Genomic DNA, 19556 nt, shown 5'->3' on the forward strand with positions numbered 1-19556 from the left:
CTGGAATTACAGGATTATACCACCAAACACTGGTTCTCTTTTATTCAACTTTGAGGGGTGGAAAAATATAGAAGAAGCTCAAAAATTTTTAAGATCTGAAGACATTAAAGGAATTAAATAACTAAATTATCTTGCCCACATGAGTTCAGAGTTCAAACACTTCATGAAAAACATATGTAAAAACTACTCTACTAAATGTCTCATTTGGTTAGTCTCAGCCAGGGAGTTCTGATGCCTAGGTGAGGTTGAGGCTCTTTTGGAAGCTGGAGGTGCAGTTGTCTCTGGCGGGTGCTTCCTGCAGGGCTCTAGGAGGACAATATTCAAGGCTGTCTGATGAGTTCACCTTTCAGAGTAGGAAGAGTTATCAATTATCACAGTCTTGGCCTCACAACCACCCTTGTTTTGAAATAAGCCAGTTTTCAGGCTTTATATCTGTTATCGCAGACATATGAAATATATCCCTCTGACTTAGAGCTACCAGGAGGCTCTGAAATGGATCCAACCAAATCCCGATAAGTAAATTTAAGGGCTAACTCTGTATCAAAAACCGAAAACTAGTTCTGTCTTAAATTTCCCATCCGTAACTCAAAGGATAGAAACTCAGTGGTATACAGGGAAACGACTGAAGATCTTGTTTTCTGAGAGATCCTCGTGTCCGGGGACTCACAACCTCTCCTTCGTCTGCCCTGGGACAACTCTCAGGACTTCATTCTGGTCTCACACATTGGTGATTTCTGGGGGAAAGACACCATTGCATGATGCCTTCATTGACATTTCTTCTGCCAACGAGGTACTTCTGGCCCCCTAACTAACTGAGGTCTCCCTCAGGAGCTTCCAGCCCACCTTCCCAGGTGTGGGCACTGTCAGACCTGATGGGTTTTGTAGGCCTCAGAGAATTGCCTTCTGGGGATGGCTTCTCCTCTGTGGATTTAAGTGATCCAAAGTCAACTCTGGATGAGCCCCATGGAGCCAGTGCTGATGCTTTACCCTTCCCTCTTTGAGTCTGAATACTCAGTGGGATGTGGGGCTCCCTGGTGGGGTGCCGCTAGTTGGAAGCTTGAACCCTGCAAGCACTCTGTAGTACACTGGAACCCAGCCACCCTGAAGGCCGTCGGAAAGCAGCACTGCAGCAGTGGCACCTTGAGCTCCTTCCCCTACCTAGGGTCACTGCCAGTGGGTTCATTGTCCCTTGTAGAGCCATGGAACTGACGGTGTTGGGACACCCACAGGCCACTGTCCATAATTTATACCACATTATATTCACTTTTAAAGGCCTCTTGCTCCACTGGAGTGGGGGAGGGGGGAATATCTGTCAATTGGTCTCAAAGATCATAGGTAGTAGATTCCAAAAAGAAAGTACTGACTGACAGGCCTCAGGGAAGCCCATACAAGGATATTCTCCATGTATTTTCCTTCCCTCAGATAGCCACAGAGTGTCTTCCATGGCTCTGTCTGGGATAACTGCTCTAATGGCTGGGGATTGGCTTGTTTTGAAAGCAGTTGGCACAAACACTGCACAGAGTAATCGTGTGTGTCCATCATTAATGCTGAGTCACTCTGAGTTCTTGGGATCCAATGGTACACTGAGTACCCAAGGGAATCACACACCATTCCTGTGAGAGGTGACCTGCTTCTCTGGTGGGGGTTGGGTGCCTTTTGCTTAGACATGTCCAGTTGGCTTTTCTGAGGTCCATGGAGAACAGTTGGAACTCCACAGAAAGTTGCCTTCTGAAGGGAAAGCATCATCCTCCACAATGACCCTCCAGATGGAAAATGTGGACCCTCCAGGTGAAAATGTGGTCTATGACCTCTCACCCAGACCAATTTCACTGTGGTGAAGACCCACTGCTCACTACAAGTCCCCATGACACACACACCATGGCTGATAATCCATGGATGGGCTACCTCCCAAGTTCTATTCTGATTTAAGTCTCTGAACAATGCCCTCCAGTGTTGGGTTTCCAAAAGCTTCATTCATATTCCTAGATGAGCATTCCATATTCCATAGATGAACAACTAGAGAAATACAGGAAATTGGTGGAAAACCAAAATAAAACCTCAGTTGTTAATGAGGAATAGTTTAGAGTAACAGCCTAGGGGCAAACCCCAGAATTAAGCAAGTTGACCTTATCAGTTTGCTTCCTACTTTTGGAAGGAAGTAAGCTTTTTCCCACCCCTGCTTTCCACGAAGAGAAATTTTCCTCTAAGCTGCACAGCACTGCTTATACTGACTGCACCTACCCTCAACAATGGGGCGTGGAGGTATGCAGGAGCAGAGAGCAGCTGGTGCTATTTGGAGATAGTCATATACCAAGAGAAAGAATGTGCTGGGCCGAAAACCATCAGTTATTCTCCCCAGATTTATCAGTAAGCCAGGGAACTGCACCTCTTCAGGGAAGGAGTGAAAAGAAGTTACGGGATGCTGTCCTTCCACAGCACAAGGGGAAATGTGAGGAGGAATCCGGTGGAGTGGGGACTTTGAGACGTTTTCAAGAAGAGACTCAGCAGGATAACCCCAAAGAAAGTCTTGCCCTTCCATCTTTTCACTGGATCTCTTGAAGGAACAGAGGTTCAGGTCTAAAAGCAAAGCATTGCCTTGTGCAAACACTTTGCCTCCTGTCCCTATCTCTGTTATCTGTATTGTCTATCAAGTGTAAATGAAAAAATCATGAACAAGATTTTAGAAACTGAAATTCCTCTTTAATTTAAACATAGCCATGATTTCTGCAGTTACTGTTTTCCTTATCAGCTTTTATTTTACATTTTATCACCATCCCCCAAATTATTTCCTAAACAGTTAATTTCCCTCTTTCAGGAGATGGGACCTAAATAATACTCTAAGTACATTTTTGATTTGCAAGTTTCTGATACGACATTCTTCTCATGCAAAGAAATCCTGTTAATCATACCCACAGTAATATTAAATATTAAAATATCTAGTATAATTTAATCTTTCTAAAGAAATGCCCCCTTTGGTCCACTTAAGAAACTGCAGAATTTTTCTGTGGACTGATTTGATCTCAAAGAATCTTCTTTTCTAGAATAAGCATATTTATTTTTTGCTTGTTTTTATTTAAATAATGGCCTTAAATGCTTAGCACAGGACTATTAGAAACTTCATCATAATTTTTTTTCTGCAGAAAGAATTAAAAAACAAGAAAAACATGTTTTGACCTCATCTGAGCTTTTGTTCTGGTTTTTAGAAGACTTTAACATTTGAGGGCTCCAATTTGGGGGTCTGTGGGAAATGTCATCTACTGAGGATCCTTCTACTGAGGAATCTTCTCGGACCTGTTCTGTTTTTGCTAAACTGATGAGAAGAATGTGGGAGGGCAGCTAAATGTGGAGTGAAGGATGGAGTTTGACATTTATAGGAGCGAGGAGTGGAACACATAGATAAAGTGGGAGAAGTTGGCTGGTCCAAGCACTTAATAGAGTCGTCTTGTGTTCACTAGGGTCTGGAGAGCAGACTACTGCCAGCACACTTAGAATAGAATGAGTACAAAGTATGCACTTAAGGAAAAAAGCAAGTCCACAAACTTAGGCAATGACTCAGGCACAAATCCAAGCCCTTCAGTCAGGGGAATGTGGGCAGGAATAAAAAGTGCATGGAACTGGAGTTAAGACAGACCTAGGCTGATGCCTTGCTGCAATGCTTAATGTCTGCACAGCTAAAGAAAATTGCTTCATTTCCCTTAGATAAAGTCTTCTTACACGTACGTCTTCCATCTTGTTTTTTCTGTCCATTGAGGTCAAGGTAAGACTGACTCCAACCTCCATTCCCACCCCGTGAAAATCCAAATCAGTGCAACACATACTCATTGAAAGTGCTTTGTGGTGGTGGACGGGTCGGGGATTTCCAGGGTGCAAGTGACCCAGTGACTGGCTGAGGGGCTCCTGGTCACCCTGTCTGAGGCACTTCCTTCTGTCAGACCTGTCCAGCTTATTAGTAGCCTTGTTCTGTGTTTAACACATTGCTGACGGAGGCATTCGACTCAATGACTTCCTTTAGTTCCACGATTTAAGTAAGCAAATACACAACTCCTATAAACTGGCATTAAGTTTTGTGCTAGGCTAGGCTTTGGTGAAAAATTGGGAAATATTTTATTTACGCTGTAGCCATACAGATGAATTCAGAGCTGTTCTATAGACCTTTCTGAAGGTCTCTCCCTTCATCTTGAAATTTTCACAGGCTGCCCAGCCTCCTGACGTTCCAGCTGTGTTCCATCCCTAGGTTCTTCTCTCTTCCTTCCTGCCTGGATTGGCCCTAGGGCCCCTGCTTTCTTCTCTCTGGAATATGCAGAGCAGTTCAGTCCTCCCATCTCAGCCTCGGAGGTTAGCTTTTGACCACTTTCACTCTCAGGGACTGGGCAGAACAGAGGCTCCTTCCATGGAGCAAGATCTGCCCTCTCTGGAAGACAGCTCATTCACCCATTCACAGAACTCTGTCACACCCCAGGAGGAACTACACACTGTCCTGCAGGATTTACAAGTGCAGTACATTCTTTTGACCAGACTATTTCTGGATTCCGGCCTACAAAAAGCTGATGATTCCTTGAGAGGATAGATTTCGTTTTAGTGAATTCACGAGTAGAAAGTGCTGTGGAATGGGAGTTTCTGTACCTGCAAGTCAAGTGACAGGAGCCCCCAGGGGAACCCCCCCATAGAGATGAGTTGTCTGGGGGAAGAAGAGGCGGAAACCTCACTCCTGACTGGATGTGTCCAAGCTGCAAAAACTTGTGTGCTCCCCTCGGTTGCTCTCAGAGGCAAGCAGGAAAGGGTTCCAGGGTAAAGTTGATGTAGGTTCCTAAGAATTTGGGAGGTGGGTCTGTGCAATGTGAGAGGTCAGGCTTCTCCCGGGAGAAATCTAATGGTGGAGAGACTGGTGGGGCTCCCCAGGAAAACATACAGAGGAGAGAGCATGGCAGGGGATAGAGCCTGCCCTGTTACTTGTAGCCACCCCACAGAGGCCAGCATGGGTGCCAAAGACAGGCCACAGGGGTTAGGTAGGCAAAAGCCATATAAGCACATAAGCTGTCTTGAGTTTCTGAATTCATGACAGAGAACAGAAAAGTCTGTGTTTGTATAGTGAAGAGCAACAGTCTGGGTGGGATGGTCAGTCTCAGATGTCAGTGGGAAGATGCTTCACTCATGGCCCTGGGGAGGACCTTAAGGGGCTCACAAATATGCGTCCCAAGTGAAAGATGACATCAACAGCGAGGAGGAGAAAACTATAAATAGGGGCTCACAGGCAGGAAGAATGCAGGGTCAGGACAGGGAAAGAAGAGAGCATGTGTCCATTCACTGGGGCTGGGCCCAGAGTCAGGAGACGAAACAGAAGAATTTAGTGCATTTCAGAAAACAGGAGGACGGGGCTGTGGGCCAGAGTGCACTGGCCTCATCCCAGAGGGGGCAGGTACTGCCCGGCTCCTGCCAGTTGCTGCAAAGCAAGTCCAGCTTTGTCAGACCTTCAAGAATTCAAAAGAATCCAGGGTGCTGAGTTTTCCTCTGAAACTATCCAATCTTCAAAAAAGTGTATGTATTTTAAACAGATTTTTTTTCTGGGTTATTGAATATTTGAAAATCAAACCATTCTTACAGTCAAAAACACTGGTGATGTTTTGAAGTTTACCCAAGTGACTGCCACCAAAGGGTAGGGAAGGGACACCCACAGAATGTCAGAAGGCGTGAAAGAGAATCCAAGCCATAACTGCATTGTATTCTCTGGGTTTGGCTCATCTAATAAATCTGGTACATAAAAAATTAGAAGGTTTAGTTTTTATGTCAACCTCCAGGATATATTGAGACAGTTGATAGTAAACCTGTACATTTTTAAATTTTTTGGTGCTGGTACTGGGGATTGAACACAGGGATTCCTTTTTAATTTTTTTTTAAATATTTATTTTTAGTTATAGGTGGATCTTGATTTTTATGTGGTGCTGAGGATCGAACATGGTAGGCATGGTAGGCGAGCGCTCTACCTCAGAGCCTCAACCCCAGCCCCTTTTTAATTTTTATCCCATCTCTACTTCTTTTTATTTTTCATTTTGAGATACCGTCTTGCAAAATTGTCGAGACTGGTCTCAAAATTGCAATCCTCCTGCCTCAGACTCCTGAGTAGCTGGGACTCCAGGTGTGCATCACCACATCTGCCTATTTTCTGTCTCCAACTTTTCTCACCATCTGTCTCTCATGAAGCTGGTTTATAACATTCACGTTGCAATGACCCACCCTTCCATTCTTTTCTTTTAGGTCTCTGCCATCTGGCAGGGAATATGGGGGCTATTTAGGTTTTGGGGCATTAGTCCTACTGAAAGGTGGTATCAAAAAAAAAAAGGAAAAAGAAAAAAGAAAGGTGTTATCATAGACCCCTCTTCTTGAGTCTGGGTGGGCTTGTGACTACGTTGCCCAGCAAGGTTCAATACTGTGGAAGTGATGAGATGTGACTTCTGAGGTTGGTCACAAAGGCGATGCTGCCACCTGCTTCCACTTTCAGAGCTTTTGCTCTTGGAACCCTGCATTATCATGAACAAGCCTGGCTGCACGTACTTTATCAGGTTGTGAGAAAGCCAGCTCATGGGCAAAGGCCATGTGTGGGCACCCCCGCCCATACCCACTGATCCCAGCCTTCAGGGCAGCCCAGCTCAGTGCCAGACATGGGTAAAGAAGCCTTCAGATAGCTAAACCCTCTGTCACTCAAGCCAGGCCCAGTATCTCCCCAAGGCCTCAGATTTGTGAAATAGAACCAAGGGCCCGTGCCACTGAGTCTCGAACATTAAAAAACAAACAGAATTTATCAGAATTTATATGGTTGTAATATAATATATGGTTATGTTGCTAAGTTTTAGGGGTGATTTATTACAGAGCAGTAACCAGAACACTAGAACATCAAAACACTAGACTTCAGAAGAAGGCTCTTTTTTTTTGTACCAGGGATTGAACCCAAGGAGGCTTAACCCCTGAGGCACATCCTCAGCCCTTTTTAAGAAATATTTTATTTAGAGACAGGGTCTTGCTGAGTTGCATAGGGCCTCACTAAGTTGCTAAAGCTGGCTTTGAACTCGTGATCTTCCTGCCTCAGCCTTCTGAGCCACTGGGATTACAGGCATGCGCCACCGGGCCGGGCTCTCCAGTTGCCTTCTTGGTCTAATCATTTTGCTGCCTAACAATCATCTCACTCTTAATATGACCAAAACAGATTTTTTTTAATAATTCCCTGAGCTGAATCTTTCCACTCCCCTTCTAGTCATTTTCATCTCAGTAAATCTCACACTCTTCACTCCATTGTGGTGTCAAAATCCTTGGAATTATCCTTCATTTCTCCCTTTACTCCATTTCTCATGTCCAGTATGCCAGCAATGCCCGTTGGTTCTAGCACCGTGTACGATGGAGTGGTCTCCTTATCCGATGCCAGTACTTCCTTCTGAGCCACTAAGATGCCCTCCATCTGGTCTCCTGCTCTCCTCCTGTCCCTTACATTTCTTTCCCCACAAAGAAAGGATAACCTTTTTATGACCTGCAAGCAGGTCATGTCTTCTGTCCAACACCTGTCAGTGATTTCCCTTGGGTTTATTATTATTATTATTATTATTATTTGTTCTTTTAGTTATACATGACACTAGAAAGTATTTTGACATTTTATACATACATGGAGTACAACTTCCTGTTCTGGTTGTACATGATGTGGAGTTACACTGGTTGTGTATTAATATGGGAAAGCAACGTCCAATTCATTCTACTATCTCTCCTGTTCCTATTCCCCCTCCCTTCCCTTCATTCCCCTTTGTCTTATCCAAAGTACTTCTATTATCCCCCCAACCCTTTATTGTGAGTCAGCATCCATTTATAAGAGAAAACATTCAACCTTTGGTTTTGGGGGATTGGCTTATTTCGCTTAGCATGATAGTCTCCATTTCTATCCATTCATCAGCAAATGCCATAATTTCATTTGTCTTTATGGCTGTGTATATATACCACATTTTCTTTATTCATTCATCTGTTGAAGGGTACCTAGGCTCCATAGTTTAGATGTTTTAGCAGGAGCTATTTGGTGTAATGCTGTATATTGTTTGCTGTTGCTGTATTTGTCTCCCCCTTAACAGCAAGGTACTGAAAATCTTCAGAGACACTGTAAGTCTACAGGATAGTACAGTTTCTACCCTGTACCACCTCAGATCCCTTAGGTTTTAAAATGAAACAAACTTTTTACCATGGCCTTTCTCTCTGTCATGCCTGCACATTGTGTTCCTGACACTTCAAATTCATAATATTGAATCCTTAAGTCCTAGGGTAATATGTTTTGGGAGGTGAAGCTTTGGGGAGGTAATTTGATTTAGATGAGGTCTTGAGGCTGGTGCTCTCATGATAGGATTAGTATCCTTGTAAGAAAAAAAGGAGATGTGAAATGTCTTTATCTGCTATATGGGGACACATACAGAGGGAAGCTATCTATATGTAAGGAAAGAAAACCTTGCCAGAAACTGAATTTCCAAGCACCTTAATCTTGACTTTCCAGCCTCTGGAAATGAGAGAAGTAAATGTTTGTTGTTTAAGCCACCCAGTCCCTGGTATTTTGTTATAGCATTCTGAGCTGACTAATACTATGCTATCAGGTACATTTCACATCACTGCCTCCTTTTCTTATCACCATTTAGTCAGAGGTCTCCTCTATGTTCTCCAACTTCTCAACATTCACCCCTATCTCCTATGCAGCATTCAAAAAGGAGCTGGCCAAGAACTGGCTTTGGAATCCCTTATGGTTACATGTGAGGTGTCCCCCAGAATCTCATGAGTGAGACAATGTAGGAAAGTTTAGAGGTTAAATGACTGGGTTATGACAGCTTTAACCCAACCAGCGCACTAATTCCCTGATAGGGAATAACTGAAGTTAAGTACCGTGTGGCAGGTAAGGTGAGACTCTCATGAGTGGAGTCTCTCTCTCTCTCTGTGCTTCTTAGTGTCACATCCCCAGATGCTTTTCTCTGTCACACACTTGTGCCATGATGTTCTGCCTCATTCTAGGCCCCAAGGAATGGAGCCAGCTGTCTATAGATTGAGACCTCTGAAAGCACGAGTCCCCAAATAAACTTTTCCTCAAGATTGTTCTTGTTGCTGGGTGTGGAGGCACATGCCTGTAATCCCAGTGGCTTGGAAGGCTGAGGCAGGAGGATCGAGAGTTCAAAGCCAGCCTCAGCAAAAAGCAAGGCTCTATGCAACTCAGAAAGACCCTGTCTCTAAATAAAATACAAAATAGGGTTGGGGATGTGGCTCAGTGGTTGAGTGCCCCTGAGTTCCATCCCTGATACCACAAACAAACAAACAAACAAAAAAGATTGTTCTTGCAGGTCTTTTGGTTACAGCAGCAAAAAAGCTGACTAAAACAGAATCCTTAGCTGAGCGCCCACCTCCATCCCACAAAGGTGGCTGAAGAGACTAAAGGAATTTGTTCTAAAGAGAATAATAGAAAAATTTGTAGTAGTACTAGGCTCTGGCCTTGTACTTAGTGAGAGGGGTTATGAGAAGTCTAATAAGAAAGTTTTGGCCCGAGTCTGCTACAGCTGGAAGGATGCAAAGGACTGGAACCACACTCATGGGGTTGTAGGTGGATAAAACAAGTGCCACAATAGAATGGAGGATAAGTGGGATGGGCACTGGTGGAGGTCGGAGTTGTAGAATTCCAGCCACCAGAAATGGAAGCCAAGTGCAGACTATTTGGGGGTCATTTCTAAAGCTGTCATGTACAAGAAGGTTTCTGCAGGGAGAGAAGCATCTTTGAAAGAAAGAGCCTGAGATTTGCTCTGTGGTTCAGAAATGGAGAAGACATTGCAAGTAGCCAACCAATGGAAAGCTGAAAGGCACATAGGAAGTGAGTGAGAGTTTTCTGAGCCTAGAAATGCTGTATGGTGTAATGCTGTCTATGGTTTGCATTAGCTGCTGTTATTATTTGCAGATGTTGAGGGATGAGAGCGTCTGGCTTACGTGTTGAGACGAAAGATGTTTAGTGTGGTCGCATGCTGTGTTTGTGGGGTGGGGACCACCAGCTTCAGGTTGGAGAAGTGGCATGTGTGATGACCTGGGAGAGGGATGAGAAGGGTCTGAATCTTCTTAGATATACAATGGAGTCTGGAATCTATTTTAGAGACAATGGGAAGCTTGAAAAGTGTTATATGACCAATCTTGTGTTTCAGAGAATTTTCTTTGGCTGTAGAGTGGATTGTAATGTTAAAGAGTGAAATTGGGAGTTTAAAGAGTCAAAAAGGTTGTGTTGGGCTGGACTAGGGATGTGTTTGTAGGAAAACAAAAGTGGCTAGGTTCCTAAAACATGTAGAAAGTGACTGATTTGAGGTGGAGAGGAGAGCTACTTAAAAAAAAAAAAAGCAAGAAAGAAAGAAAAAAGAGAAAAGAAGAATCATGGACAATTCTCAAATTTCTTGAAGAACAGAGTGGAAGATGTTGCAATTCAATGAGACGGTGAACCACAAATTCAAAGCAGGTTTTAAGATCCAGTTGCTGAATCAGTGATGATTGTGCAGCAGTTGAAGCAGGACGTGCAACTTGTAGGTGGAGATGTCTATGTGGTCACAGATACATACATAAGAGGAAGAGAGGGAGATTTGGCCAAAATTTTGAAAAATTAATTTAATATATGGCTCGCTTTTGAAGCTGTGTAAGTGGAACAGCTTTTCTAAGAATGTGACAGTGAGCAGAGAAAGCCCAGGACAGACTCCAAAGGAATACTGATGTCAAAGAAAGAAGAGTCCACAAAGGAGTAAGGAGCACCAAAGGAGACAGGAATAACATGGATGGGAGGGGTCAGGAAAGAGTGTATAAAGCAAGCCCTTAGCAAGCCCTCCATCCATGATAGGTGGTCACAGTGAGCTTGTGGGTGGGGTGGCAGAAACAATATGTGGAGATCACACTGTAGCCAACAGACATGTGGAAAGACCTTCAAGTTCAACCCATGACCAATTACAGTGAAATACAACCAAGTTTCACAGGCAGAGATTCTATGAGGTTGCCAGAACTTAATGTCAACACGTGTGTGAAGATAGGAACACTGTTGGCTGAGTGGTAAACTGGCACAAACTTTCTGGAGGTGGTGTGATGACATCTAAATACTATTATGTACAAAGTTGCTCAAGATCTTATGGTCTAGTTAGAGGAATATGAGTAGAACTGTATTTCATAGTGGCTTCAGGATATCTAGGGGTTTAGGGTCATGAGCTCCCTTTATTGTAATGAAGATATTTTAAAAATTTATTATATTTTTATGGTGCTAAAATATGCATAAAACCATTTTAACCATTTTTAGGCACAATTCAGTTTCATTAAGTATGTTATAATGTTTTGCAAACATCGCTACTATCCATTTCCAAAACTATTTTATCATTCATTCAAACGGAAACTCTGTCCACTTAATAGTAAGTCCTTATTACCTCCCCCTTCAAGGCCCTGGTAACTGCTATTGTATTTTCTGTTTCTATCCATTTGACTATTCAGATATATCTTGTATAAAGGTGATCATATAATATTTGACTCCCTGTGCTGAGCTTACATAATTTAGCATGTTTTCCAGGTTCATCTAAGTCCTAGCATGTATTAGAACTTCATTCCTTTTTAAAACTGAATAATATTCCATTGTACTGTAATTTATTTATCCATCCATATATTTCACTGGGGTTTTAAATAATTATGGCTATCATATTAATTACTTGACTGTCAAAAGTATACAGAGTAAGCAAAAACTATAGTATGTCTTTCATTGCAAACTACAGAGAAAATACGAATCAATTAGGTTTTAGGAGGGGGCTAGAGAGGAGTAAATTTATTGAAGATATGAAGTGGGTTATTGACTTAAAAATGAGAAAAAATTTATGCATGCTTCCTCATTGACTTCTGTGTTGCCTTTTCTTGGAATGACAAATAAAAATTGGATATATTTATGGTATATAACATGATGTTTTTATATATGTGTATGTTATGGTTTGGATGTGAGGTGAATCTGTGAATGAATCTCCTGATAGGGAACAACTGAGTGTAACTGAAGTGGTAGGGTGTGGCCAGAGGAGGTGGGCACTGGGGGCATGGCTTTGGGGGATATATTTGTATCTGGCAAGTGGAGTCGCTCTCTCTGCTTCCTGATCACCATGTGAGCCGATTCTTTCTGCCCTAGTTTTCCACCATGATGTCCTGCTTACCTCGAGCCCCCAGGAATGGAGCTGGCTACCTATGGATTGAGACCTCTGAAACCATGAGCCCCTAAATAAGCCTTTCCTCTTCTACATTTGTTCTGATTGAGTCTTTAGTCACAGCAGCAAAAAAGCTGGCTAAAACAGTATACATTGTAGAATAGTTAGATCTAGTTAATTAGGATATGCACTGAATCAAATACTTACCCCTCCCCTTTATTTTTCAGGTGGTGAGAATACTTATAATCTTATTCTCTTAATAATGTTCCAGTATATAATGTAATTAACTATAGTCACCATGATGTGCAACCGATCTTGCTGTGTATTTTATTCATCAGCTTCTGCACTTTTTTCAGGAGAGGGATTTCTGTCCACTTTGAGATAGCACAACTGGTGCAAACCTAGAGGTCTCTTTAGGAAGATTGATGCCCTCATGTGCTTCCCCATCTCCATGGAAACACCTCCTCCTCCTAAAATAGCAAAGTTGGAAGGAGGATGCCTGCTGAATGATTCCAGGCAATGACCATGATGTGTACAGGGATGGGCGTTCCATTTTGGGGAAATGAGAGAGCATGGGTGTAGTTTTAGGGAATTGATGGAATGGTCATCAGTTGCACGACTGCAAGAGAAAGCAACTGAGATTGCTTTAGTCCAGTATAGTAATTAGCCAGAATTTCTAGAAACTTCCTTCTCTAGGGGCTGAATAAGTTGAATATTTGTGAGCCTAAGTTGCAGAAAATCCTGTTATTGCAGAAAAACTGTGATGTGTGAGTGTCTAGCAAGCCTTCTCTAAGATTCTGAGTTGAGCTTTTTGCCTGAAACTCCAAGATTTGAAAATGAATACTGCAGTGCTTTTGTTCGAAGGGGGTCGACATGTTTAAGTCATGGCCTATTAAAGAACACAATAGCCTCTTTTGTGAGGGATCTTTGTCCCCTTTATGAGACTTGTAGGAGAAAAACTGCTTTTCAGCAGTCGAAAGACCTTAGAAATAAGAAGACTGAATAACTGCAGCCATTGATTACAGTAACCTCCAACTGATAGTTTCCTCCTTTGACTTTTTTTCTTGGAAGAACAGAGATTTGAGGCCCGTTTCTAACTACATGGAACTTTATAGAGTAATGTGTTTTGGTGTTGTTTCTGGCTTTATTTTACTTTTCAATTCTTCTTTATCTTTTGCATTGATTTATCACACACAATAGTTTTAAAAAGTGGCTGGAAGTATATAAAATGAGCAGTTATCTTTTTATCAGAAATACTTAAGAGAATTTCCTGATTTAAAAAACAAACAAACCCTATGTTATGATTAAAAAAAAAAAATTCCAGCGGTTACTGGAAAAAGTTCTATTGAGAAATGTCTGGAACTTACTGAAATTGAAAAGCTATTATTGAGAGACATTAAAAAAAACTTAAATAAATGGACAACTATACCACATTTCTGAGTAAAAGGGTATATTATCATTCCAGGATGATGTAACACAATACCATGAACTCAGTGTGTAGTGGTTTGAATGTTTGTGTCTGCCCTCCACATTCATATATTAAAACACTCAACCCCAAGGTGATAATATTGGGAAGAGGGGTTTTGGGGAGTGATTAGCTCATGAGGGCAGAGCCCCTAACAAATGGGATCAATGTCTTTAGAAAAGAGACCCCAGGGGCTGGGGATGTGGCTCAAACGGTAACACGGTCGCCTGGCATGTGTGGTCGCCTGGCATGTGTGGGGCACTGGGTTTGATCCTCAGCACTACATAAAAATAAAATAAAGATGTTGTGTCCACCGAAAACTAAAAAATAAATATTAAAAAAATTCTCTCTCTCTTAAAAAAAAAAAAGAGACCCCAGAATGCTACAATGCCTCTTCCACCAGATGAAGATGCATACAGAAGGTGCCATCTGTGAACCAGGAAATGGGCCGTCACCAGACACGAGGTCTGCAGATGACCTGATCTTATACTTCCCAGTCTCAGAACTATCAGAAATAAATTTCTGTTGTTTATGAATCAGCCAGCCAATTTTGTTACAGCAGCCTGAACTGACTAAGACAGGGTAACTTAAACAACAGAAATTAATTTTCCCACAGTTCTGGAGGTTGGAAGTCCAAGAACAAGGGCACGGCAGATCTAGTTTCTGGTGAGGGCTCTTCCTGGTATGCGGACCGATGCCTTCTCACATCACAGAGTGAGAGAGATGTCTGTAATCTGTTCCTCTTATGGGTGCCAGTGCTATTGAATCAGGGTCCCACCCTAGTGACCTCATTTAACCTTAATTACTTCCCTAAAAGGCTCCTTTTCCAAATACAATCACATTGGAATTAGAGCCTCAACATATGAATTGTGGGGCATACAACTCAACCTACCACGAAGATATTTGGCTCCAGTCAAATAAATGAATTTTCAATTAAAACACAGTGTTAGTCAACTTTTTTGAGACTGTGACTAAAAGACCTACAAGAACAATTTTAAGGAGGGAAAGTTTACTTTGGGGCTCATGGTTTCAGAGAGCTCAATCTGTAGACAACTGACTCCATGCCTGGGGGTCTGAGGTCAGGCAGAACGTCATGGAAGCGTGTGGTAGAGGAAAACAACTGGGGATAAGGCATCAGGAAGCAGATGGAGAGCTCCACTTGCCAAGAACAAAATATAAACCCCAAGGTCGCGCCCCCATTGACTGACCTCCTCCAGACACACCCTACCTGCCTCCAGCTACCACCCAGTTAATCCCTATCAGGGGATTAATGCACAGATTATGTTAAACTCTCATAACTCAATCATTAAACCTCTAAATTTTTTTGCATTGTCTCACACATGAGATTTTAGGGGACACCTCATACCTAAATCATGACAAATACTAAGAACTTTAATTGTTTTACTTTCCACATATAGATCAGAACATTCAGTGTTTGTTTTTCTGGGTTTGGCCTATTTCACTTAGTATAATGGCTTCCAATTCCATCCATGTTTTTGCAGATGACTTAATTTCTTCTCTTGAAGACTGAATAGTCTTCTATTATTAATTATTTTAATTTTATCATCCTACATTTTATTATAAATCATAATACCACTTTGGACCTCATAAACATATTCAATTATAGCTTATAAATATGATACAAATTAATATTATTTTTTGGTTGGGGGACCCAGACAGACAGTTGGGGAACTATAAAAAAATGACTTCCCCCTCCATCTTAAAGGATAAATATATAGTAAAGGATATTCTGAATAATAAAGGTTAAGGGGTATGAGGGTAGGTTGGAAAGATTATTCATGCTATGTATTGAAAAACAGTATAAACTTTTAAATAAGGTGGCATAATAATTAAAGTGGCATAAAACTGGACTGTGGTTAGATGTGTCAATAGAACAGAATAGCTCTCCAAGAATATTCACTTTTAAATATCTAACTTCACTTTCAACATAGAATAAAAGACATACAAATCCTTAGGAAAGGAGAAGTTTATTTTTGTGAAACATGATGCTAGAACAAATAGGAATCAGGAAAAAAAATTCCTTACTTCAAGTCACAACATTGTCAAAAAGAAGTTCCAGAAATATTACAGAAAAATGAAAAGCAATCAAATCATAGAAAGAACATACAAGTGAATCTGTGTCTAACCTTTGAAGAAGCCAGAACTCTTTAGACATAGACATAAGGGGAGTAAAATTATAAGAAAGATATGCTTTAGTTGATAAAAGTAAAAACTTCTGCATATTAAAAAGGAGAAATTAAAAATAATAAATTTGCTGTCCATACAAAAGATGCCATGGTGGTGGATGAGGATACAGGTTGGTTGATGGGGATACAGGTTGGTTGATGGGGATACAGGTTGGTTGATGGGGATACAGGTTGGTTGATGGGGATACAGGTTGGTTGATGGGGATACAGGTTGGTTTATGGTGAGGGCGCCCTTTCCACAGGCATGATAGAGTGCAATTGCTTTATCTCTTTCTGCCTGAATTATGTAAAATATACACAGATACAATTCTAAAGGTATATGTCAGTGTGTGTAAGTGTGTGTGTGTGTGTGTGTGTGTGTGTGTGTGTGTGTGTGTGTGTAGTACCTGGTGCATCTGTGTGAATGTGTGCTTAAAAGACAGTTTATTAGTAGGGTGTCGTTTAGGCTAAAAAAAAAAAAAAGGCCACAGATGAGATGGCTTATCGACAGCAGATACTGATTTCTTACTGTTCTGAACACTGGAACGTCCTAGATGGAGGCACCAGCAGACTTGATGCTGGGTGAGGTCCTGCTCCCTGATTCAGAGATGGTCTTCCCACTGTGCCCGTACACGTGTGTCTCTTTGGGGTCTCTTTTGCAAAGACTCTAATTCCATCTGTGAGGGCTCCATCCGCATAACCTTGCCACTTCCCAAAGTCCCTGCCCTCTAATAATATCATGTTAGGGGTTAGCGTTTCAACACACAAATTTGGGAGATAGAGACATTCAGACCACAGCAGGCACGAGACCACTTCCAGAGATCACTCCTGTTTCCTCCTTTTAGATTTGGTGGTGACAGTAGAATCCTTTTCCTCCTCCTACTTCCATAGTCCCCAGAGGCCCTTAGAACTGGTCCTGTGGCCCACCATCTGTCTGGGAAAGCACTTCTGCTCTTTCCTTATGCTTTTCTGCTGGTCTAGGGAGATGGGCTGATGCTCTATGCAGGACCCAGGGGAGGAGAGCCCTCTAACCCCCATCACGTCACTCCCTCTGCCCTTTCCTTCATGGATGGGGACAGGAAGGGTATTTTGGATGATGGCAGTTAAAGGTAAAAGGGACAACTAATTTCACATCAAGGTTAAAAATAGCCATCCAAACAACAGTGAGGGTGCTGTTGTCTTTGCTATATAAACAGCTGACAAAACTTGATCAAAGGACATCAAATTACAAAAGACAAAGGAGTGACAGACACTGAGCAGCAGAGTACAAAAGAGAAAACAGGAACCTTCAGCAAGCATGAGCTCCAAGACGGGCGGGAGGGAGTCTGCACCAGGAAATGCTCCTCCTCTGTCTTTGGGCAAGTTATTTTATCCTTCCACATCTGTTTCCTCATCTGTAAGATGGGGATTACAGTCAGTCATGATAGCACCTGAGTGAGCTGGTTGTTTTACCTAACGAGTGAGTTGGTAAATGTGAAGTGCTACTTAGGTGACCCATCAATATTATTATCATCTCATTAGAAATGCAAAAAGTACCAATAAAAAAAAAAAAGAAAAAAAAACAAATAAAAAAATTAAAAAAAAGAAATGCAAAAAGTGCTAAGTAGAAAAACAGAAAATAGGTAATACTAGAAAACATGAAAAAAAAAAAAACGAGAGGTAGTGAAATTTGCATTCTCACACAGGGAGAATAGTTTAAAACAGCTTTTGTCCTTTGGTAAAAGGTGAAAGATTTGTATGATCTGAAGAGAAACCAGAATATGGGCTTTCGTGCTTTAGGAAAGCGATTTGTTGTTTGATTTAAAACATCTTAAACTACCATCACCTTTGACCCAGTAGTTGTATTCTTAGAAGTCTGTCCTGAGGAATAATCATAAAAATTCCTGTTTTTACTAAGATTTTCATCATAGCATTATTTTTTCATGGCCAGCCGCTGTGAATGAACTTTTAGAGATGGAAAAAAGAAAATTGCTACACATCTACCCGACGCTAACATTTACTGGGCTTATCTAGTGCCGGCCCTACTCTCGGCTCTCTCTGTGTTTAATTCTCACAATAACCTCCAAAGGCAGATGTTCCCCTTGAAAAGCCTTATTCTGCTAATAAAATGTTAATGAAAAACACAAAATAGCATCATAAAAATGCTCATGATAAATGCTAAACGTAAAAGTAAGATACTTATGTATCCTGTATGATTATAACCAGGCATTTTAGAATTTCTTTATGAACAAACTAAAAGTATGGATCAAAAGCGCCCATGAAAGGTGAACAGTTATCTATGAAAAATTGCTTTTGTGAGCACTCATGAATCTTGAGACAACATCACCACCACACAAATCCAATGGCACTTTGATAGTGGCCTCCAAGACATACCAAGTTGGGTTCCCTCCCTGTCTCACAGGTCTCACCCACTGGGGACCTCTTGGGCTACCCATCTCCTAAGCCTCTTTTTTTTTTTTTCTCAAAACATCAGATAGTATCACTCCGTGGGGCCTAGGCTTGAGTGATTCCCGTCCTCCAGAGATTCACCTGTGGATAGGAGGCGTCTGCCCATAATCATCTCAATAAAATTCCTCTGATAGTTAAGACCTCATCCTTCCTCCGTGGCTCCACCCTGCCTCCAATTTTATATCCTGGTTCTGAACACCAACATAGAATAGGACTGGCCTAGTCATTGTCTGGTACACAGTGTACCTTGGTATTATCTTTCACTCTAGTAGAGCATCGGGGACGCAAGGGGGTGGAGATTCCTTTGATGCACACTCCATTTCAGGTGTCTAGGTGAATGTTTGGAACACCAGTAGGTCTCGAGATGCTTGTTGAAGGATGCTCATGATGGCCTGGCATCCCAGAGTGGGCAAAGGACTGAAGGGTGAAAAAAAAAAATTCTGAGCAAATGCAAGCAGGAGCTTTCATGGTTAATGATTATAGTAGATCTCATACCGTTCCAGTTATCAGTGTTATGGATTTTTCGGCCCCACCCAAAGTAACTGGATTAAGATTCTGTGGTATTATATGGCTTGATTTATTTAGGTTGTATTTTACTTGTAAATCAATCAGTGTCTTAACAATTATTTTAACCTGGAGACAGGAGCATAGTTGTATACCTGAGAACAGTATTTTTTTCCTAGCATTGTTATTATTGTTACTTGTACCTAATTCTTTCCCATGGTTGTGGCTTGGCTGGAACTTGCTGCTCATGGTCATTCTCTCTTTCTGTCTGTAGATGGCAGCACAACACTACCTAGGAGCCAATGAACACACTGGGTTTGTAAGTCAGAGCTGTGGGTCAGGGGAAGCAGCTAATAATGAGTAAATCAGTCCAAGCTGATGGCAAATTAATGTCTTCATTAAGTGAACAAACTGGCCTCCTATACAAACAAGGTCAGCATATTTATGACCCAGGGCATTTCATAAAGCAGAACCCCTCCACATCTATGTAGTTTTCGCTGTGGAACTCCTGGTGTTACCTTCTTCAGGTAACTCCTGCATGAAGCCCAGGCAAAATCTCACGTGGAAACCACATTTCTCAGGGACAGGTGCCATTCTTGTGTAACTATGACTGAAAGTCACTCTTGATACGTAGTCTCATTTTTCCTACACAAGGTAATTGAAAAAGTGATTGCTTTAAACGGAAGCCACTCGGACGACATTGTGTGCTTTGTTCTAAGTTGAGTTCTTAGTAATATCCATCACCGTCTGCCACTTAGGTTAGAT

Source organism: Urocitellus parryii, chromosome 2, assembly GCF_045843805.1.
Source record: "Urocitellus parryii isolate mUroPar1 chromosome 2, mUroPar1.hap1, whole genome shotgun sequence".
NCBI classification, from domain to species: Eukaryota; Metazoa; Chordata; class Mammalia; order Rodentia; family Sciuridae; genus Urocitellus; species Urocitellus parryii.